The 22601-nt window shown below is 43.8% G+C and overlaps 1 protein-coding gene across 23 annotated transcripts in view; it reads left to right on the top strand.

Annotated features, from left to right (window-relative positions):
• ADGRL3 (adhesion G protein-coupled receptor L3) overlaps positions 1–22601 on the top strand; it is a 2053745-nt gene that overhangs the window by 1989096 nt on the left and 42048 nt on the right. The window lies entirely within an intron of this gene.

The following is a 22601-nucleotide window of genomic DNA, read 5'->3' as shown; positions in this document are numbered from 1 at the left end:
ACCCCAGGGCTCTGTCCTGGGACCACCTCTGTTTTCCCTGTACACACTTTCTGTAGGGGACCTAATCACATCTCTTGGGTTTAAATATCACCTCTATGCTGCCGACACACAAATTAACTTTTCAAACCCTGACCTTACACCTGCTGTACAGAACAAAGTTTCTGAAAGTCTCTCTGCTATATCATCCTGGATGGCCCTCCGCCGACTTAAACTTAACATGACAAAAACAGAGCTCCTCATACTTCCTCCCAAACCTGGCCCTACTACCTCCTTCCACATTACTGTTGGAACTACGATCATCCACCCAGTAGCCCAAGCACGCTGCCTAGGGGTCACACTTGACTCCTCTCTCACATTCACCCCTCACATTCAAACATTTCTAAAACTTGTTGCTTTTTCCTCCGCAATATAACAAAGATACGCCCTTTCCTCTGTTGCTCGAGTGCTAAAACTCTGACTCAGGCCCTCATTCTCTCCCGTCTTGATTACTGTAACCTCCTGCTGTCCGGCCTTCCTGCCTCTCACCTGTCTCCCCTACAATCTATCCTAAATGCTGCTGCCCTCGGTCGTTGGTGGTGGACAAGGATATCGCGTAGATTTTTTGAACGTCTACTTGTAATTGTAGGTCTCGGGCCCAAAACTTTTGTCAGATCCTCATCAGAAAGAAGGAGATGCCAGTGACGGGTGAATATCCGTTTTATTGCTCACCATCTCTTATTATTGGTACCAATGCACCGTATGGTAGAATCCTGTATTTTAGTTGGATTGGAGGAAAGAAGAGACTCTCTATTACTATGTAGTGCCCTATGATAGGCGCAGTTAAGCGTTTTAATATTATATCCGCGACTAAGGAACTGATCTCGTAGTTCTTTGGATTGACTGATGAACTCCTGTATGGTGGAACAGTTCCTCCTTAAATGGAGATATTGCCCAGTGGGTATTCCAGCTATAAGGCTAGGTGGATGTTGACTCTATGCCAACAGTAAACTGTTAGTAGCAGTACTTTTCCTAAATACCTTAGTTTGGATATTGTGATCAGAGTCTACATAGATATTTAAATCCAAAAAGGTAATGGAGATGGTACTTAGCTCAGTCGTTAGCCTTAAATTGAGATTATTAGTATAAAGGCACTTTACAAATTCCAGAAGGAGCAGTTGAGGGCCCTCCCATAGTAACAGGATATCATCTATGTATCTGATCCATAGAGAGATATGGTCAGTATACATAGATAATTCGTCTGAGAATACGTGAGTACGTTCCCATCAGCCCAGGTACAGATCGGCATACGTAGGTGCACATGCAGTGGCCATTGCTGTACCCTGGGTCTGGTGGTAGTATTTCCTGTCCCAAGATGGCGGCTTTGGCTTCAGATGCACTTGTGAGCATGCGCAGTAATAGCAAGCCTCCTTGTGGCTGTGACAGTAGGCTGTGATGTGACCAAAAGGAGGCTTGCTATTACTGCGCATGCTCACAGGTGCCTCTGAAGCCAAAGCCACCATCTTGCATAAGGGTTATGCCCATACGAAGTAATACAGCTTGCTGAGATCCCCAATAGAAGTTGTCATGACATTTGGTAGCACTGTACAAGCTTCTGTGTATTGTTCTCCTGTGTTAACGGAGGAAGGGTAGCAACGCTGATTGAGAAGACCCTAGGGAGTGATTCATGTGTTCTCAGTGTTAACGGAGGAAGGGAGCAGTGCTGATTGAGAAGCCCCTAGGGAGTGATTCATGGTCACGGACCATTTCATTGGAGATTTTACATTCATTTGGACCCATTGGACTTTTTTTCTTCTCCCCCATTCTGGACTCATTGGACATCATCAATCCCTGTGGGCACTGGTTTGTATTTGTATTCATAGTTATCTTTTATGTCACTCACATGGGTATTTAGTGGTTGTATTTAATCACTATTATTTCACAATTGTTAGTTCATTTTAGCTGTGCACTTGTCTTGTTAATTTTTGGAAGAGAATGAGGGCCTGAGTCAGAGTTTTAGGAATCGAGCAACAGAGGAAAAGGCGTATCTTTGTTATATTGAGGGAAAAGGGAGACCAAAAAGCGCACCAGCACAAACGGAGCAGGAAGAAACCAGGACAAAAAAATGATTAAAAGGGCACTTTAATGTGGCAAAAGACCCATCCAATGCATTTCGTACGTCGCAGCGTTCTTTTTCAAAAACGCTTTTTGAAAAAGAACGCTGCGACGTTCGAAATGCATTGGATGGGTCTTTTGCCACATTAAAGTGCCCTTTTAATCATTTTTTTGTCCTGGTTTCTTCCTGCTCCGTTTGTGCTGGTGCGCTTTTTGGTCTCCCTTTTCCCTGTATTGCATTGAGTAGCTGCACAGCCTGCCTGCCTGCCCTAACAGGATGTGAGTATTTGCATATTTTTCAGGGGAACCTGCCAATGAGACTGATGGTGAGTGGGTTGCACCACACACCACCTGTCTTCAGGAGGATAGTACCCATTATATGACACAATAGGTACTATATCAATTGTTAGTACCCTGGTACAGTGGTCTGGCTTATTATCATTTTGAGATATACCTGCATTTGAGCGCTTCAGCTATTTTCCACTTTGTTATATTGAGGAGGAAAAAATGACAGGTTTTAGAGACGTTTTGAATGTGAGAGGAGAATGTGAGAGAGGAGTCGAGTGTGACCCCTAGGCAGCGTGCTTGGTCTACTGGGTGAATGATCACAGAAAAAAGGAATAGGTGCAAAACAGCGCTAGGGATACTGATGAATAAATGTTCAGGCAGCCAGGTGAATGACTGGTGGTACAACCAGTCAGGGAAACAGATGAAACAAAGGGGTTAACCGGCGCCAAAGAGGGTAAATACCAGTCCTGTTGTGACAGTCCAAATACAGTCCTTGGGATGATGAATGGTGATGATTCTCACCTCAGCAGTGCATATGTGAAAAAAGAGAAAGAGAAATAATAGTGCAGTAAATCAACACAGGGGGGGGGGGGATCACAGATATTGACAAAAAACAACAAACAAGACATACAAACATATAACACTAGCACGGCCTAAATATTAATAAAAAGCATATTTATTGATGTGGAAATGTGCATAAACCGCATCCGGAGGGGTAAAATTGCAACCCTACTCACAAAATGCTGGAAAGGTACAGGCAGATCTGCTGTATGCAGCTGGGCTCTCAAGATGGCGACCGGAGCACTTGTGCTGGCGTCCACACGTGACTAGGAAGCCAGGCAGATGACTCAGATGACGAGGCCTCTGGGCGGACGTGACGTCACCCCCGTTGTGTATTCTCCACCGGCTCACAGGACTCCAGTCCTCCAGTCCTCATCAGCAGCCGCAATATCGCCGTACCTCGGTTCAAAACACTAGTTGGAGACTGCAGAGTTTCTCCTTTGGAACTGCAGACTTCACCACACTGGAACACTCTAAAAACTTGAAACTTCCCGACGCGTTTCGTACGCATGCGCGTACTTCTTCAAGGGATGTGCTTGTCTGATAGTCTCTATGGTATATATACCCTCAGTCCAAAGTCCTGGTTGGTTAATTGGATAAGTGGTATTAACCCCAATTAGGGCTAATAGACAACAGCACATAAACAATGGCCTATGCTAATCAACATACATAACAAACATACAACATTAATTGGGATAACAGAAAAGAGAAAAAAAACGTTAAAAACATTTAAAAAGACATTAAAAATATAAACAGTGGCAGAACAAAGAATTAATGACTTAAAAATAAGTGATTATAAAAAGGCTTTGAGTTCAAAGTCGATATTCATTCCCTTAGGGGAGAGGGTTTTAAGTTCATATATCCAGTAAGCCTCACGTATACTGGCCTGCTGGAGTCTACTCCCCCCTCTAGGATTAACATCAACCTGCTCAATTGCCTGACAGATAAGACCCTTGGGATTCTTATCATGGTACAGAGAAAAATGATGTGAGACACTATGTGTCACTAAGCCCCTTCTGATATTGTAAATATGCTCATAGACACGTCTCTGAAAGGCTCTCCCTGTTCTGCCCACATATTGCAAGCCACAAGGGCATTGCAATAAATATATAACATATGTGGAGTGGCAGTTAATGAAATTATATATAGGGTAACTCCTATTAGTAACATTAGATGTAAAAAATTTTGAATTTTTACTTAATGAACATGCTACGCATTTTACACAGGTGAAGAAACCTTTTAGATTCCCTCCTAGTTTCTGCTTTCTTTGTTTTGTACATTTGGTGTTAGCTGCTTTTATATTTATATTTTATTGATTGTAAGTGTCATCATGAGTTCTCTGTTCATGAGATCTCGTCATAATGTCAATGTTGATCATATCTTTGGTGATCCTAGCTCAGTCCAAGGTATAGAAAGTGTGACTGAAGATTTCCATCCAATACTTGCTCAGTTAGAGAAAACACTAATGCTAGAAAGCAAACAATGGTGGGAAGCCACCACACTGAGCAAGTATTTGGAAAATCACCGTATCCCTAGGGGGCTTAGGGTTCGAAAAAAGCCCACCGGGGATGCACATAATGAGGGCTTCATGAGGGAATGGAATGAAATATTAGATCATTGTTCATTCTCTCTCATGAAGCTTTTGGTGCATCAACGGAGGAAAACCCTAGTCGAACTGGACGATCATATATTAGATATGAAGATCCAGTTAGATCCATATAAAGACAACAAAGAGTTGCTCGCTCTAGAACCGACTATTAAGAAAAGGCTAGATCAGGCTGAATTAGAGATAGTTCAAATCAAACAACAAAAATTTTTCAGGGATAAACAAGACTATGACACTGGTTGTCAGAGAGATTGGGCAAAGAAATCCAAAGAGATTAATGTTACAAATGTAGATAATAAGAAACCCAGTGTAACGATAGGACCTAAAGAATCCAATGCTAAAAGGAGCAGATTTATACAAAAGGGAGCTATCAATGTCCCAAAAAAACCCTCCACTAATGTACTGGTTCCCACACCGTTCGTTCCGGTTAAACAACCGTTGCATGATAAAAATCTATATCTGCAACAAAAAAGAGCCAAGGAGCGATATGATGCACTAACATTACCACAATCAATTCCTGTCACGGTCAGCAATAGATACACATTGCTGTCCGATATAGGATCAGAGAGTGATGTGGAGAGCATCTCGTATACACCACTCCCCACACCAGCCATTAAATCAAATTTTTCTTTTTTAGAGTGGAGGAAGGAAAGAGATCACATCTTCCCAGAGGTGGAAATAATCAAACATGTATCAGAAATCCAACCTCCACTAAACCACAAAAAAAGAAAGACAGGACCCAAGGGAGGAGAGGAGGTACTAGTAGAAATCGGGTAAAAATTACAAAAGAGTATCCGAATATCTTTAATATAAGTCAGTACCAGCTCACCGACATTGAGAAAAAAGTACTCAATAAAGGACTTAAGTTTGCTCCAGTCTGTGGACCAAATAGTTTTAATCTCTACATAGATGTTCACAAATTTGCCCGCAAACTCGCCCTGAAAAAATATTTTGCTAGGGATAAAATTACTAACCAAACCAATCCCATCCAAGAGGTACGCAGTACTGCTGATCCTCAAGAAAAAACTTTTAAAAAAGCATCCACGTTCTATCCAAAGTTCGCACAAGGACATCTAGTAAGCTCCTTTGTAGAAATGGTCAGCATAGATCTAGAGAACTCATGTAGAACATACAAAATCAAAAAAGATAATTTTAATATTAAAGAAAAAGAGGCAGTCCAAAATCTAGAGAATAATGACTCAATTGTTATTAAATCGGCTGATAAGGGTGGGGGTATTGTGGTCATGGACAAAGAGTATTATCTAAAAGAGTCCATGAGATTACTGGGAGATGAGACCACATACCTCCCCCTTAACAGTGACCCTTTGGTACATTTCAAAGCCGAACTGGGAGAATTGTTGACTTCTGGTGTAAATAGTGGGGCATTATGTGAGGATGAGTTCAAATTTCTGTCTGTTCAGTTTCCACGCACACCGTTATTTTATTTTATACCTAAAATTCACAAAAATTTAACTGCACCTCCAGGGAGACCTATTATTTCTGGTATTTCTTCCCTCACTTCAAATCTTTCACAATTTATAGATCACCATCTTCAACCGGTAGTCACTGGTGGCAGGTCCTATTTGCGAGACACGACACATACGCTACAAATTCTAAAAGATCTTAAATGGCAGCAAGGATACATTCTAGCCACGGCTGATGTAACATCCTTGTACACAGTTATTGACCATCATCAAGGATGCCAGGCCGTGTCTCGCAAACTGGAACACTCCAGTGGCTATTCACGCACCAAGAGGGATTTTTTGATGGAGAGTATTTGGTTTATTTTAACACATAATTATTTCACCTTTAATTCTCACTATTACATTCAGAAATGTGGTACCGCCATGGGCACGAGGTTCGCTCCTAGTTATGCCAACTTATTCATGGACAGTTGGGAGGAGGAGTTCATTTGGAACAACTGTCCTCTAGGAGCGAGCCTGGTGCTCTGGCGGCGCTACATTGATGATGTGATTTTCATTTGGTCAGGCACTCAGGATTCTTTAAATGATTTTTGCACTTATTTAAATCACAATCACCTTAATTTAAAATTCACATGTAGTTTTAGTACTGAACACATCGATTTTTTGGACCTCCACATATATGTCAAAGATGACATATTGCACACAAAAACCTTTTTTAAGCCTGTGCAGGCAAATAACTATGTGCGCGCGGATAGTCACCATAATCCGCAGTGGCTGCGAAATATTCTAAAGGGACAACTGGTACGTCTTAAACGTAACTGTTCAGAAGACGAGATTTTTAAAAAACAAGCAGAAGATCTAAAACATAAATTCATTAATAGAAAATACAAAGAGTTTGAATTAAATGAGGCTTTTAATCAGGTCAATGAGATCAATAGGGAAACTTTACTTCAATATGAGGTTAAAAAGAAGGAAACAATAAATACACGTCACAACCAGGTAGCGTTCATCACTCAATATAATGAAATGGCGCCAAAAATTAAACAAATTCTAAATAAATATTGGCCTATTTTATTACAAGATGAAGTATTGGCAGATATCCTCCCAAAAAAAGCCAATATTATATTTTCCAGGGCTAATAACTTAAAATCTAAACTAGCCCCCAGTTGTCCGGTGAACCAAAGAAAGCAGAAACTAGGAGGGAATCTAAAAGGTTTCTTCACCTGTGTAAAATGCGTAGCATGTTCATTTAGTAAAAATTCAAAAAAATTTACATCTAATGTTACTAATAGGAGTTAACCTATATATAATTTCATTAACTGCCACTCCCCATATGTTATATATTTATTGCAATGCCCTTGTGGCTTGCAATATGTGGGCAGAACAGGGAGAGCCTTTCAGAGACGTGTCTATGAGCATATTTACAATATCAGAAGGGGCTTAGTGACACATAGTGTCTCACATCATTTTTCTCTGTACCATGATAAGAATCCCAAGGGTCTTATCTGTCAGGCAATTGAGCAGGTTGATGTTAATCCTAGAGGGGGGAGTAGACTCCAGCAGGCCAGTATACGTGAGGCTTACTGGATATATGAACTTAAAACCCTCTCCCCTAAGGGAATGAATATCGACTTTGAACTCTAAGCCTTTTTATAATCACTTATTTTTAAGTCATTAATTCTTTGTTCTGCCACTGTTTATATTTTTAATGTCTTTTTAAATGTTTTTAACGTTTTTTTTTCTCTTTTCTGTTATCCCAATTAATGTTGTATGTTTGTTATGTATGTTGATTAGCATAGGCCATTGTTTATGTGCTGTTGTCTATTAGCCCTAATTGGGGTTAATACCACTTATCCAATTAACCAACCAGGACTTTGGACTGAGGGTATATATACCATAGAGACTATCAGACAAGCACATCCCTTGAAGAAGTACGCGCATGCGTACGAAACGCGTCGGGAAGTTTCAAGTTTTTAGAGTGTTCCAGTGTGGTGAAGTCTGCAGTTCCAAAGGAGAAACTCTGCAGTCTCCAACTAGTGTTTTGAACCGAGGTACGGCGATATTGCGGCTGCTGATGAGGACTGGAGGACTGGAGTCCTGTGAGCCGGTGGAGAATACACAACGGGGGTGACGTCACGTCCGCCCAGAGGCCTCGTCATCTGAGTCATCTGCCTGGCTTCCTAGTCACGTGTGGACGCCAGCACAAGTGCTCCGGTCGCCATCTTGAGAGCCCAGCTGCATACAGCAGATCTGCCTGTACCTTTCCAGCATTTTGTGAGTAGGGTTGCAATTTTACCCCTCCGGATGCGGTTTATGCACATTTCCACATCAATAAATATGCTTTTTATTAATATTTAGGCCGTGCTAGTGTTATATGTTTGTATGTCTTGTTTGTTGTTTTTTGTCAATATCTGTGATCCCCCCCCCCCCTGTGTTGATTTACTGCACTATTATTTCTCTTTCTCTTTTTTCACATATGCACTGCTGAGGTGAGAATCATCACCATTCATCATCCCAAGGACTGTATTTGGACTGTCACAACAGGACTGGTATTTACCCTCTTTGGCGCCGGTTAACCCCTTTGTTTCTACTGGGTGAATGATGGTACTTTCAATAGTAATGTGGAAGGAGGTACTGTAGTAAGGCCAGGTTTGGGAGGAAGTATGAGGAGCTCTGTTTTAGCTATGTTGAGTTTAAGGCGGCGGAGGGCCATCCAGGATGATATAGCAGAGAGACATTCATAAACTTTGGTTTGTACAGCAGGTGTAAGGTCGGGTGTTGAAAAGTATATTTGTGTGTCGTCAGCATAGAGGTGATATTTGAACCCAAAATATGTTATTAGGTCACCTAGAGAGAGTGTGTACAGAGAAAAGAGAAGAGGTCCCAGGACAGAGCCCTGGTGTACCCCCACAGAGAAATCAATAGAGGAGGAGGAGGTGTTAGCAGAAGAGACACTGAAAGTACGATGGGAGAGGTAGGATGAGATCCAGGATAGAGCTTTGTTCCGAATACCAAGAGTATGGAGAATATGAAGGAGAAGAGGGTGGTCCATGGTGTCAAATGCTGCAGAGAGGTCGAGTAATATGAGCAGAGTGTAATGACCTCTGTCTTTGGCAGCACGGAAGTCGTCAGTTATTTTAGTGAGGGCTGTTTCCGTGGAGTGAGCAGTGCGGAAGCCAGATTGTAGAGGGTCTAGGAGATAATAGGTGTTGAGAAAATGGAGCAATCGAGAGAATACAAGACGTTCGAGGAGTTTAGAGGCAAAAGACAGGAGGGAGACAGGTCGATAGTTAGAAAGACAGGTAGGGTCAAGCTTGCTGTGTTTGAGTAATGGTATGACTGTTGCATGTTTCAAAGAGGATGGAAAGGTTCCAGAGCAGAGGGAGGAGTTAAAAATGTGTGTGAGCGTAGGGATATAGTAGGAGCAAGAGGTTATAGGAGATTGGAGGGAATTGGGTCAAGAGGGCAAGTGGTAGAGGGAGAAGAGGCGTTCAACAGAGACACATCCTCCTCTGAGACAGGGGAAAAACCGTCAAGGAAGGCAGGAGGAGAGTTAGGAAGAGGTGTAGGATGGGAGGAAGAAACAGAGGGGATGTTCTGACGTGTGGATTCCACCTTTTCCTTAAAATAGTCAACAAAGTCTTGAGCGGAGATGGAGGAAGGAGAGGCAGCTGAGGGTGGTTTGAGTAGAGTATCAAAGACAAGAGAACAGTCGGCGTGGGTTAGACTTGTGCATGTTGATTAGAGTAGAAAAGTAGGCTTGTTTAGCTTGCGAGAGGGCAGAGTTGAAACAGGATAGCATAAATTTGTAGTGAAGGAAGTCTGCGAGAGTGTGAAACTTCCTCCAGAGGCGTTCAGAGGAACGAGTGGAGGAACGCAGCATGCGCGTGTGGGAATTTAGCCAGGGTCTAGGGTTAGAAGGGCGAGGGCGGCAGAGAGTATGCGGGGCATGTAGATGAAGAGAGGAGGACAAGACAGAGTTGTAGTTCCTGACCAGGTTGTCAGGGTCTGTAGCAGAGCTGAGAGAGGAGAGGGAGGAGCGTAAAGTGGACTCAAAGTCAGGTAAGTGACTAGAGCGCAGGTTTCTGCAGAACCGGGGGGTAGATGGAGGTGGAGAAGGGGAGAAGCGAGATAGAGAGAATGAGATGAGACGGTCAGAGAGAGGAAAAGGGGAAATGGAGAAATCGGAGAGAGAGAAGTTTTCAGTGAAAACCAGGTCTAAGTAGTGGCCATTCTTGTGGGTGCTGGCTGCAGTCCACTGTTGAAGGCCAAAAGAAGAAGTTAGAGAAAGAAAGCGGGAAGCCCAAGTGAGAGAGGGGTCATCAATGTGGCAATTGAAGTCCCCAAGGAGAAGAACAGTGGAGTCTGAGGAGAGAAAGAAAGAGAGCCAGGATTCAAAGTGAGAGAGATAGGCAGAAGGGGGTTGAGTAGAGGTAGATGGACGATAGATGACCGCCACATGGACAGGGAGAGGAGAGAAGATCTGGACAGTGTGAGTCTCAAAGGAGGGAAAAGCAAGAGAGGGAGGAATAGGAAGGGTTCGGTTACGACAGAGAGAGGAGAGCAGGAGCCCCACGCCTCCACCCCTGGCATCAGTGCACGGAGTGTGGGAGAAGGAAAGGCCACCATAGGAGAGGGCAGCTTCCAGAGCAGAGTCAGACTGAGTGAGCCAGGTCTCAGTTATAGCATATAGGAGCAGAGAGTGAGAGTGAAAAATGTCATGTACAGAGAGGAACTTGTTAGAAAGGGAGCGAACATTCCAAAGAGCACAGGAGAAAGGGAGAGAGGAGGGAGGGTGGCAGGGGATGGGTATGAGGTTGGAGGGGTTGATACCAGAAGGAGTAGAGGTTGCAATTGGCAGGCGAGGACAAGCGCATGTAGAAATAAGGCAAGGACCAGGATTGGGAGAGATATCCCCAGAAGCAAGGAGGAGAAGCATGGATAGAAAGAGAATGTGTGAGGATGATTTGTAGGGGTGTTTTTTAGTGCAGGGGATATAGCTGTGTGGTGTCAGAGGATGCAGGTAAGAAAGGTGTTCATGTGAACTGAGAAGTGGGGAAGGAAGGAGAGATGGAGATATATGAATAGAGTTAGAGACATACTGAGGCTGGTAAAAACAAGTGCATAATTTGAGAAGAAGTGAAGTCACAGCAAATATAAATGGTAAAGGCAGCATCACAGCAGTAATGATGCAGTCTGGTATAGATGATATCCTCCTTTCCAGCGTAGTTCAAATGCAGGAATCAGGGCCAGATGGGGTGTCCACTTCTTCTTCACATCTTTTGTCCTTCCTTTTAAACTTGAGTTGTTCAGTAGTCCTGCCACTTATAATGGGCCACTTTGAATATGGACTGCAGGCAGCATAAGGCTGTTCTATCTGGGGTCATATAGGCCTAAAAAGTCACCTGACAGTGTGATTCTGCCTGCTTAATTAGCACATCTAAGGCACATTCAAACAGATGGTTTTCTACACAGGGTGTTCCCTGCCTAGGTGACAACACTTAATTTGATTAGGGGTAGACAGAAAACAACATTCAAATATGTTTTTTTACCTAGCATTGGGTCACTTGCATATATATAATACACACAGCAAAGACTTCAATGAGGATATAGAGATGGTTTTTACCTAGCATTGGGTCACTTTCATATATATAATACACACAGCAAAGGCTTCAATGAGGATATAGAGATGGTTTTTACCTAGCATTGGGTCACTTGCATATATATAATACACACAGCAAAGGCTTCAATGAGGATATAGAATGGTTTTTACCTGAGGAGAGAAGAAGGATATTATCCATTAGGGTAAGAGTTCCTTCCTTTTAAACTTGAGTTGTTCAGTAGTCCTGCCACTAATGGGCCACTTTGAATATGGGCTGCAATACAATGCAATATCTGAAATAAACATAAAACGCATTAGCTAACATAATACAACATTAACTAAAAACGAACACCGATCGCAAACATTTAATTACCATTAAGCAAAAAAACAAACAATGACATCCACATAATAAACTGAAATGAAAAAAAGCAACAGCAATACCAAGCCAGAAATACCCCCCAAATATTGTCATAATAATGTATTAATCTGTACCCTAAAGTGGTACAGATTAATATATTATCAGTCAATGTGCCTCCCCCAAAAAATCAAAAAACACATCCAATGAATAAACCTGTAAAAAGAGACATTTACAAACATTCAATATATTACTTACCATTAGAAGTGGTGGCCCTCCGACTTCCGGGGAAACAGGAAGCTCACGTACCTTGAAGGCCTCCAACAGCATCCGATGCCATCCGCCATCAAGATCCGGATCAGGTACCCCAATCTTCTTTTTTCTTTCTTTAATCACCTTCTTTTATCTTCATCTGTCACCATTTCTTGATCTTCTTTATCTTCTATCTTCATCTGTAAATCCAAAAAGCCCCATGGTAAATCCCAACCGATGTTGTCTCGTCGTCTTCTTGGACTCAAATGAGGCGTCACTGCCTTAAATAGGGCTTGTGACGTCACATTTAGCCTCAAAATGGTTAACAGTCACCTGATTGGCTGTTAAAACCATGTTCCGACTTTAATTTTTTTTTTTTACATGACGTCACTTAAAGGGAATGATGCCAGCCAATCAGAATGGCTGTGCTTCATTTGCCTTTAAGATGACGTCATGAAGCTGGCGTCACATGGTATTTCAGCCAATCAGATCATGGGAACCAATTCCACACTCTGGCTGAAATACCTTGTGACACCGGCCATCTTGGATTTAGTGAAGTCATCTTAAAGGCAAATTAAGCACAGCCATTCTGATTGGCTGGCATCATTCCCTTTAAGATGACGTCACTAAATCCAAGATTGCCGGTGTCACAAGGTATTTCAGCCAATCAGAGTGTGGAATTGGTTCCCACGATCTGATTGGCTGAAATACCATGTGACGCCAGCTTCGTGACGTCATCTTAAAGGCAAATGAAGCACAGCCATTCTGATTGGCTGGCATCATTCCCTTTAAGTGACGTCATGTAAAAAAAAAAATTAAAGTCGGCACATGGTTTTAACAGCCAATCAGGTGGCTGTTAACAATTTGGAGGCTAAATGTGACGTCACAAGCCCTATTTAAGGCAGTGACGCCTCATTTGAGTCCAAGAAGACGACAAGACAACATCGGTTGGGATTTACCATGGGGTATTTTGGATTGACAGATGAAGAAAGAAGATAAAGAAGAACAAGAAATGGTGACAGATGAAGATAGAAGAAGGTGATTAAAGAAAGAAAAAAGAAGACTGGGGTACCTGATCCGGATCTTCATGGCGGATGGCATCGGATGCTGTTAGAGGGCTTCAAGGTACATGAGCTTCCTGTTACCCCGGGAGTCAGAGGGCCACGCTTCTAATGTTAAGTAATATATTGAATATTTGTAAATGTCTCTTTTTACAGGTTTATTCATTGGATGTGTTTTTTGATTTTTTGGGGGAGGCACATTGACTGATAATATAATAATCTGTACCACTTTAGGGTACAGATTAATACATTATTATGAAATTATTTGGGGGCATTTCTGGCTTGGTATTGCTGTTGTTTTTTTTTTTCATTTCAGTTTATTATGTGGATGTGATTGTTTGTTTTTTCATGCTTAATGGTAATAAAATGTTTGCGATTGGTGTTCTTTTGTAGTTAATGTTGTATTATGTTAGCTAGTGCGTTTTATGTTTATTTCAGAAATTGTTAGAATTTTTTTCTTTCTATTTTACTGTTTAAATTCATTAATGTTGTTGTAATTAATTGTTTTGATTGGTTAGTGTTATTATTCATTTTGAGTTGGTTTAGTAATTAATTGTATCTGGTGCATTAATGTATTGTAATTAGGGTGCCCATTGAGTTCTATAGAGGCTTATCATGCCCATATTATTATTATATGGGTATGATGTACCACTATACTATTCAATGGGTACAGGGTGGGTATAGTCAGTCCAGGGTGGGTGCTTTGGCCTCCCGGGTTTGTATGGGGGCAGGGTGGGTTAACCCCTTAATGACTACAGCGGTTAGTAACCGCTAAGGTGATTAAGGGGTTAGGGGCCATTAGAATGTCTTTATTATGTATATATGCTTTCTTGCAACGGAGGACAGAGTGACCTGCTGTTGTTGTAAGTATTACTGTATTTATTTACTTTATTCATGTATGCTAATGCAGTGTTTAATAACGGGCAAATAATCTATTATCCATATCTGGATAATATTAATTTTGCACATTATTGTACTGTATGTGTTAGGGCGGAGGGGAGGGGGGGTTGTGTATTGATGTTTGTTAAATCATTTTTTTAATATACATGTGTTTCATAGTGTAGATGTGCAGAGGGTCTCCGGAGCTGAACCGGATTGGTTCAGGAGATACGGGCCCCGTTATGGGGTACCGGTATCCCCTGCACTTTCAAGCGTCCGTGTCACGTGACCGGGAGATTGAAATTCTGCAGGGGATACCGGCACCCCATAACAGGGCCTGTATCTCCTGAAGTAGGGGGTCCTCCGACCTGAAACCAATGCTGTTCAGCTCCGGAGTCCCCCTGCTCATGTACACTATTATTCAAATGTATTTATTTAGTGTACGATCGCCTGTAACAGCCTTGCATGGAGATGCAGAATCTCCATGCAAATGTTACATGCAGCTTTTTTTTCTATCAGCTAGCGTACGTGAAGTTTAAGAACGCTAGCAGGGGGAAAAAAGCAACACGTACTCTGTGGGTGTTTTGAGCACGTACGTTAAAAAAGTATATGTTTGAGGGGACATACAGTATATACAGTATATACAACAGTATATATTAAGTTAGGAAATCATCCACCACCCCACGCTTTATCTCAAGCTCTGAAGGCAACTCGCAAGTTCTATCTCGCCTGTTTTCAGGTAGCAAGAAAACAATGTGAGGTTTTTTAAGCCTTTTAGCCTTTTGCACTTTTTGGAGCTATTAGAATACAGTGAGTTTGGTCATTCCGCACAGCCGCAATGAAACCGCTTCTAAAATAACCTATTAGACATGGATTAGACATGCGAGAAGGGTTTACAGAATATCAAAGCATGCAAATCCACTTCTAAAATGCACTATATAAGCATTTTTTTTTAAATAATTTGGAGCTACTAGATTAGGCCACTCAGTCTCTAGCTATACAGTAGAGGCAACTCTTATTCGAACAAAAACCAGTGGCAATTCCCCAAAAAACCCAGGAAACACCCAGGTACATTCTGAATACATGCCTTAAACTTTCCTTAAACTTGCCCCAGCATTTCTGCATTGATTAATGGCCTATCAGATTAACAGCGGGGGTCCCTGGCAGTCCCATTCAAACTGAATGGGACTGCCAGGGATCCCTGCTGTGTTAATCCTATGGGTCGTTAGTCAATGCAGAAATGCCTTAAACGTGCCTCAAACTAGCCCAGAACATACCCAGCACATATCCAGAATGTAACCCGGCTAGTTTACGGCAAATGTTAGAATAAACGTTGCCTCTACTGTAACTATCTATCTCTATCTCCTCTCTACAGACAGATTGCTGGACATTGGATGTAATCATGACTTCATACATCTGATTTTTTTTATAAGTGTGCCCCATCAGTGGGTTCTCTTTTTGTTTTGTTTTTGTTGAGTATCGTCTGGGCAATACCAGAAGAAAAATAAAGCACAATATTTACTGTATCAATGAAAAATATTCCTACTGACAGAAACTGAAAGTTTATAGCTAGGAGACTTCAGTAAATAACACTAAAATTGCTTTATATTCTACCTTGTGTACAATTCCCCACTGTACTATATAGGGGTAATTCGGTATAGTTTGAAGTGGCTTTTGGGGCTATCGGGAAAAAACACACTGCAGCCCGGTTCATTCTGTTCATAATTTAAAAACTGATTATTTTACCCATGAGATAAGTGTATCTTGTCATAAAATAAAGGTTAATTCTAATCCTCTTAACAATTAGAGATTCATGTAGTTTTAAAGGTGTATGTGGATCTAACTTTAAAAAAAAAAAAAAAACCTGTATAAATTAAGAGGTGTAACGGGTTTCCCCCCCCCAATCTCACATTGGCCCGGGTACTTTAACAACCAACCCCCATTACGTGTGTGTTGGGTGGTGCACCTGTAGGCAACAGAACTCCTGAGTCTCCCGCTTGATGGTGTTAGGGGATGTCCAGCAGGACAGGTAGCTGAGGTAGTGGGTGCGAGTTCAACTTACATCATGTGCAGCGCCTCCACCTCATCAGGATCTGTGCTTCCGCAGGGAGATGGTCCTGGTGAGGAACTCCTTCTTGGTGGTGCCATCCACTGTGGAGTAATTCCACACTCACACAGTGGGGTTATCTTTAACAAGGTCATCTTTATTGTAGATGGTGATGTAGCAGACTGCCCCATGCAGCTGCCGGCTCTAGCCGCACATCTCTCCGTGCTGTCCCTTCGCCAGGTACGCCCTCCTGAATTGAAGTGGGATCCCCTCTTCTCCTAGGGAGATCCTCTCTGTGCCAGGTCCCTGGACAAAGAGTGGCTTAGACAGGATGATTGGTCAACCTGGACCGCTAGTTACGTCACATGGGTCACAAAGTGTTCCTACAATCCCTTATGCAGGACAATACAACTTCCTAACAGCTTTCCACAGCTGCCAGAACACACTGTTAGAACCCACTATAACTAACTGTGTTGTGCCTTATATACTTCAGGAGGCAGGCGCATCCCTGATGTCACTATCCAGGGACTCATAGCATACAGCCACTCCCCTCCATACATAGGGCACATCACCATTGGATGAGGGAAAACCTCCATAACTACTGCTGGCATACCTGTTCTTACCAGGACTTACTGCCAATAGAGAGGAAAGCAATATACCATTATTATGCATGGCTATATACTCCCCCTGGTGAATCCCCTCCGTCCCGGCTGGGTCCTAAATTTGGTGTACCTTGCTCCAGGAAACACTGAAAAAGAACACACAAACTTAGCATTTAAACATTGTCACATCCTCATAATAATGACAGAACATCTGCTCACTGACCAGCAGTAAGCAACAAAGGAAAAGGCAGACCACTCGTTAACGGACCTAATAGTAGTGCCAAGGGTCTGGTTTCTTCACCTCCCGCCCCGCTGCATCATGAACGGTTACACTATACTCTCGTGGCAATCCCCGCTCATTACAGTATACCACCTTGTGCATATACACGCTGCGCCCTATCTTCCAGACCCGCATGAGTTGGGAGACCCTCTGCTCAGCCTGAACTCCCTTAATGGCTCCTCTCTTATTAACTATGTAATATTCAATATCACTTCGGAGCCACCTCTCTCGATTCTCTTCTATTTCCCTCATTAAAGGTTCGAGGACATAGGGGTATTCGAGCCCATGTGACCTCTTATATTTGGCTGCAATAGCCCGTTCAGCTCGGCAAGTCCTGGTTAATTTAGTTTGCCCAGCCTTTCCCGGCAACACCCATGACAGGGGCTCATCTGACTCCACCGGATCATCTAACCCTTCAGATCCTTTTGGGGTAATAATACCCCCTTGTATTCAGTCCCATCTTACCCTTAGCGCTCTAAGGTATGCCTCATCGTCGAAATCTCCGGTAGCCCACCAGTGGTCAACCACCCCCTCCCTTTCTAGAAGAAAATGGGTGCGGTCAAACCAGGCGACATAACCTTCATATAACGGCGCCCACCACCTAGTCTCCCGTACTTCCTCGGAGTTAGGTTCTAGTGGCTCCTCCTCATCATCAGGCCCACCCGAGGATACCCCTGAAGTACCCTCAGATCGCATAACCCTTTCCTTGTGCTGCGACCAGTGTCCGCCCTCAATGCTCAGCGCACTATGGCTTTCACTAATTATCGACCCTCGTCGAGAAATCCTCCCTCCACCCTCCGATCCATCATCGGAAGTTCCCCAGTCCAGGCTTCCAGTCCGTTCTGTGATAGGACCCCGGGAATCCCCTGACATACCCAGAGTAGAGGTAGACCCGAAGGAACAGGTGACAGGGACAGAGGCTTGAACTAGGGCCTTGGGGCTAACCCTGGGGATAGACAGGGTTGGGGGATGGGACTGGATGGTAGGGGCCGGCAGGGTCACGGCCTGCTCCTCCGCAACACCAGACTCACGTTCTCCACAATGTTCGCTCTGTCCTTCGGTAGTGGATCCTCTCGTTCTCCCATTCGAGCGCCCACTCCGTCTGCTGTCCGTAGGGGATCGACTCCCACTGCTCGACCGTAGAGGCGCAATCGCCTCCCACTCGACACACTCAGGTCATCCGGAACTGCCTCTGGATCCGCACGTGTTACGATGCCATCTTGGGTTGGGTCCCCAAGCGAGACCTCTTCCTCCACGAGGATATCCGGCAACGCCCTTCTGCTGCGCGGTCAAGCTTGACCCTGGTTCCGCTCTTCGCTCACCTCCACCCCCGGGATCTGCGGTGAGCACAGAGTTAACCTACTGCTCCGCAGGGTCGGGGTGGATCGACCTCCTTCCGACCCGCTAGTCACCACGGCAGTGGGACTCCGGCGATCGGGTGTTCGTGGCACTGGAGACACTCGGCTCCATGTCTCCACATCACGAGGAATGGCATCTCGCCACGGAATACCAGTAGCATGGTACTCCTCTAACAAGTCCTGTGCCTCTGCCAGCCTGGCACACTCCTCGTCCGAGGACTCTAATTTAGATTTCGGTTGGGGTATTCCAGTAGGGGACCGTCTATTGGCTCCTTTCCGGTCACCTCTACGATGATTGGGTTTCTCCAGATTGAGAACCCGTCCGGGTTCCTGCTCAGCGGGATCTGCACTCTCCCTCCACAAGGCACCCGGAAGCTCCGCTGCCAACATCGGGGTAGGATGTCTCATCCCTACAGTTTGTACTGGCACAAAAGTCGTCATGGGCCACATGTACTGCAGGCTACAGTGAGGGCATCGAGCCTCACTGCCCACGGCTCCACCAGGCAGTCTGCACTGCAGGCAGAGACAGACCACTGTCTCCACACCTTCTACTCGGATAATCAGGAAGCCTCCTGGAGCCGAGTAGGGGTGGGTTGATATCAAGGGACTTTCTCCACTTGCTCAGCCATGGTCACCAACGGGAGCACTCGTCCTAGTGGTCTGTAGTGATCAATGGCTCTTCGCAACTGAAGTGCAGGGGATGGTTGAGCTGTCCTTCCCCCCACTTCCTCCATCAGCATCCGGTGGAACTTTAGACCACTCCCCCTGGTTAAAACTAGGGGGATGTCTCGCCGCTTTGTAGGCTGACCCAGCACAGGGGCTGAGTGAGTCATAGTTCATGAGGGCGCGACTCCAGCTTTCGCGCCAAACGCCCCAACTGGGTGGAGTTTTCTCGTTGCTGCCAATCCTGGCCAACAATTTGCAAACTGCAGAGTTGCAAGACTTTCTGCAGCTGGCCCACGCGGTGCCCCGGGAACGCGGGAACTGCCATTTTGGTAAGTACTGTCCTTTATATTTGAGGTAGTGTCTGGCTGTTTGTTAATTGGTGTGTAACAAAGTCCATTTTGTTCCTCCCATCTCGCAAGGCTGTCGTCCTCACTATTCTCAGGGGTATCATCCCTAGAACATAGGCATGACAAACACGGCGCAGCCACGGCTTTCACGCCATTCCATAGCAAACACACAAGAGTCTCTCCTGTAGCTTGTTCTCCTTCATCACCCCGGCATCCTGGACCTTCTGCTCTTTGCAGATCCTCCATTCTGACGGTCACTTCTTGCTCACGGTATACTGGATTATTGTACATGGAGCTCCGCTCTGCGGGGCAGCTACCACATCCGTACAATAAACATGCCTTGTGCACCACCTCGTGTACCTAACATATGTCTAACTCGTGTTTGCACTACCTCAGGCTGGGCTCACTCTCTCAGTGTCTACTGTATCTCCTTCCTCCCAGTCTGTGCTCCCCTCGGTAAGTGATCTGGAATGGCTAGAGTACTCTGGGGCTCCCATGCAGTACTTGGGCGTCTACCTCTCTTGGTCAGCCTAGTGCAGACCCTCTCCAGGACAGCTGACCTAGTTAACAAGCTCTCCCTTCTGGCGTCATACCCCTAGCGCGACCTCAAGGTGACTCGGACAGCTATAGCCCTTCTCCAGACCCACTAACTCCTCTCAGGTTCCCAGGCTACTCCTGCGGTTCCATCCCAACGCAGCACAAAGTGGCAGCATACACTTTCCCTGTTTCCTAGCGTGTGCCTAGCAAAAGCCTGTCCTGTTGATAGGTATATATATCCTCTCAGCAGCGCCTCCAATTGTAACGGGTTTCCCCCCCCCAATCTCACATTGGGCCGGGTACTTTAACAACCAACCCCCATTACGTGTGTGTTGGGTGGTGCACCTGTAGGCAACAGAACTCCTGAGTCTCCCGCTTGATGGTGTTAGGGGATGTCCAGCAGGACAGGTAGCTGAGGTAGTGGGTGCGAGTTCAACTTACATCATGTGCAGCGCCTCCACCTCATCAGGATCTGTGCTTCCGCAGGGAAATGGTCCTGGTGAGGAACTTCTTCTTGGTGGTGCCATCCACTGCGGAGTAATTCCACACTCACACAGTGGGGGTATCTTTAACAAGGTCATCTTTATTGTAGACGGTGATGTAGCAGACTGCCCCATGCAGCTGCCGGCTCTAGCCGCACATCTCTCCGTGCTGTCCCTTCACCAGGTACGCCCTCCTGAATTGAAGTGGGATCCCCTCTTCTCCTAGGGAGATCCTCTCTGTGCCAGGTCCCTGGACACAGAGTGGCTTAGACAGGTTGATTGGTCAACCTGGACCACTAGTTACGTCACATGGGTCACAAAGTGTTCCTACAATCCCTTATGCAGGACAATACAACTTCCTAACAGCTTTCCACAGCTGCCAGAACACACTGTTAGAACCCACTATAACTAACTGTGTTGTGCCTTATATACTTCAGGAGGCAGGCGCATCCCTGATGTCACTATCCAGGGACTCATAGCATACAGCCACTCCCCTCCATACATAGGGCACATCACCATTGGATGAGGGAAAACCTCCATAACTACTGCTGGCATACCTGTTCTTACGAGGACTTACTGCCAACAGAGAGGAAAGCAATATACCATTATTATGCATGGCTATAGAGGTAATGGGGGTTATTCGCTAAACTGTGATATCCATGAACAATTATTCCATTGAATGGCTGTTAATGATTGGTAGAGGTCCTCCCACAACAATGTTTAGGCATGAGACAATGGTAAAGACGAATGGGCATAATCAAAACAGTATCAAGCATAAGGCAAAATATTAATTGAATCAAAACTCCTATAAGCATAGACGGAGTACTCTAGAGTTACTGTATGAATACAAGAAATAGAACTTCAAAATATACAGTAGCAGCTATATACTGCACCGACACACTTTATTCGAGCAAATACCCAGTATGTACCTGGCAGATACCTGGAATGCGCCGCTCCTCACCTCTGACAAGCCCCGTTGCGTTTGCCTTCCCAGCCTGGGTTCATGCCTGGCTGACGGGCGGCTGATCTGTTAAATGATAATGATTAGGATTTAATAGGCTGCAATGCTTCGCGTGTCTACCAGATGGCATAAATTCATGAATTGTAATGCAGTATATATATATATATACTGTGCAGTATTTCAGCCAGCGGGAATAAAATGCTTCAATCCCTGCCTGGAAAATACCTCAATGCACTCGGGCAGAAAACAGTCACAAACCTCAATACACCCGGGTATACCCGAATTCGTGGGACTAGCCGAGCTCGAATAAAGTGTGTCGCCAGTGTACAGTATACTGTACATCAGATATAGGAGGCCATAACAGGGATGTATAGTATAGTACAGTATAGGATTAAATGAAAACTTTATTTTATAGCAGGAAGCAAAATTATATACTTTTTTCATAGAATGAATAGAAGAATGTTTTTAGTAAAGGCAGAGTACACAAAGAAGTGCACTTACAACTTAAAAAAAACAGTCTGCATCACTAATGGCGGTAAATTAATGAAGGGGTCTTTAGCCCTTTTCACTGTAGAGAAACATATTAAATTGTGATCCTAGAATTTTTGTAAATTAGGAAACTGAACAATTTTAAAACAGCACGCTTACTATAACCAATTAAATCTATGGTAATTGAATGACTAGGACTTAATCATGTACAAACATATGCTCAAAAATGTAATTGATGACTACATTTGGTATGTCTTTAATTTAATTTGTATTTGTTTTTTCATGTATATGTAAACAAGCAAGTAATTTAACCCTGGCACGTGTTGCATAGCAGTATATTATTATTATTATTATTTATTTACTCACAATTTACTTTCTGAATTTCAATACAGAGATAAAAAATGTAAACCACTGCAAATGAGTGTGATAGGAAAGTAGTCCTTTGTTGTAATTGAAAATATGTTTACATTAAGAATCTGCTTTTTATTTTTTATATAAGAGAACACATATATTACATATTGTTATTATTATTATTATTATTATTTAGAAATCTCCAAGAAATTTCATTATTAGTTGATTTCCTTATTTTTAGACACCTAGTTTTATGTTTTGTAAGTAAATTGGTGTATTTTGAGGTACTTTATAACTGTACTATCACTATCAAAGGATTTTTTTTTGTTTAATAGAGCTTCAACTGCTATTCGCTTGCTGCT

Source organism: Ascaphus truei, chromosome 1 (genome assembly GCF_040206685.1).
Source record: "Ascaphus truei isolate aAscTru1 chromosome 1, aAscTru1.hap1, whole genome shotgun sequence".
NCBI lineage: Eukaryota > Metazoa > Chordata > Amphibia > Anura > Ascaphidae > Ascaphus > Ascaphus truei.
Note: the sequence above shows the minus strand (reverse complement) of the source record. Positions and strands in the feature narration are given on the sequence as shown.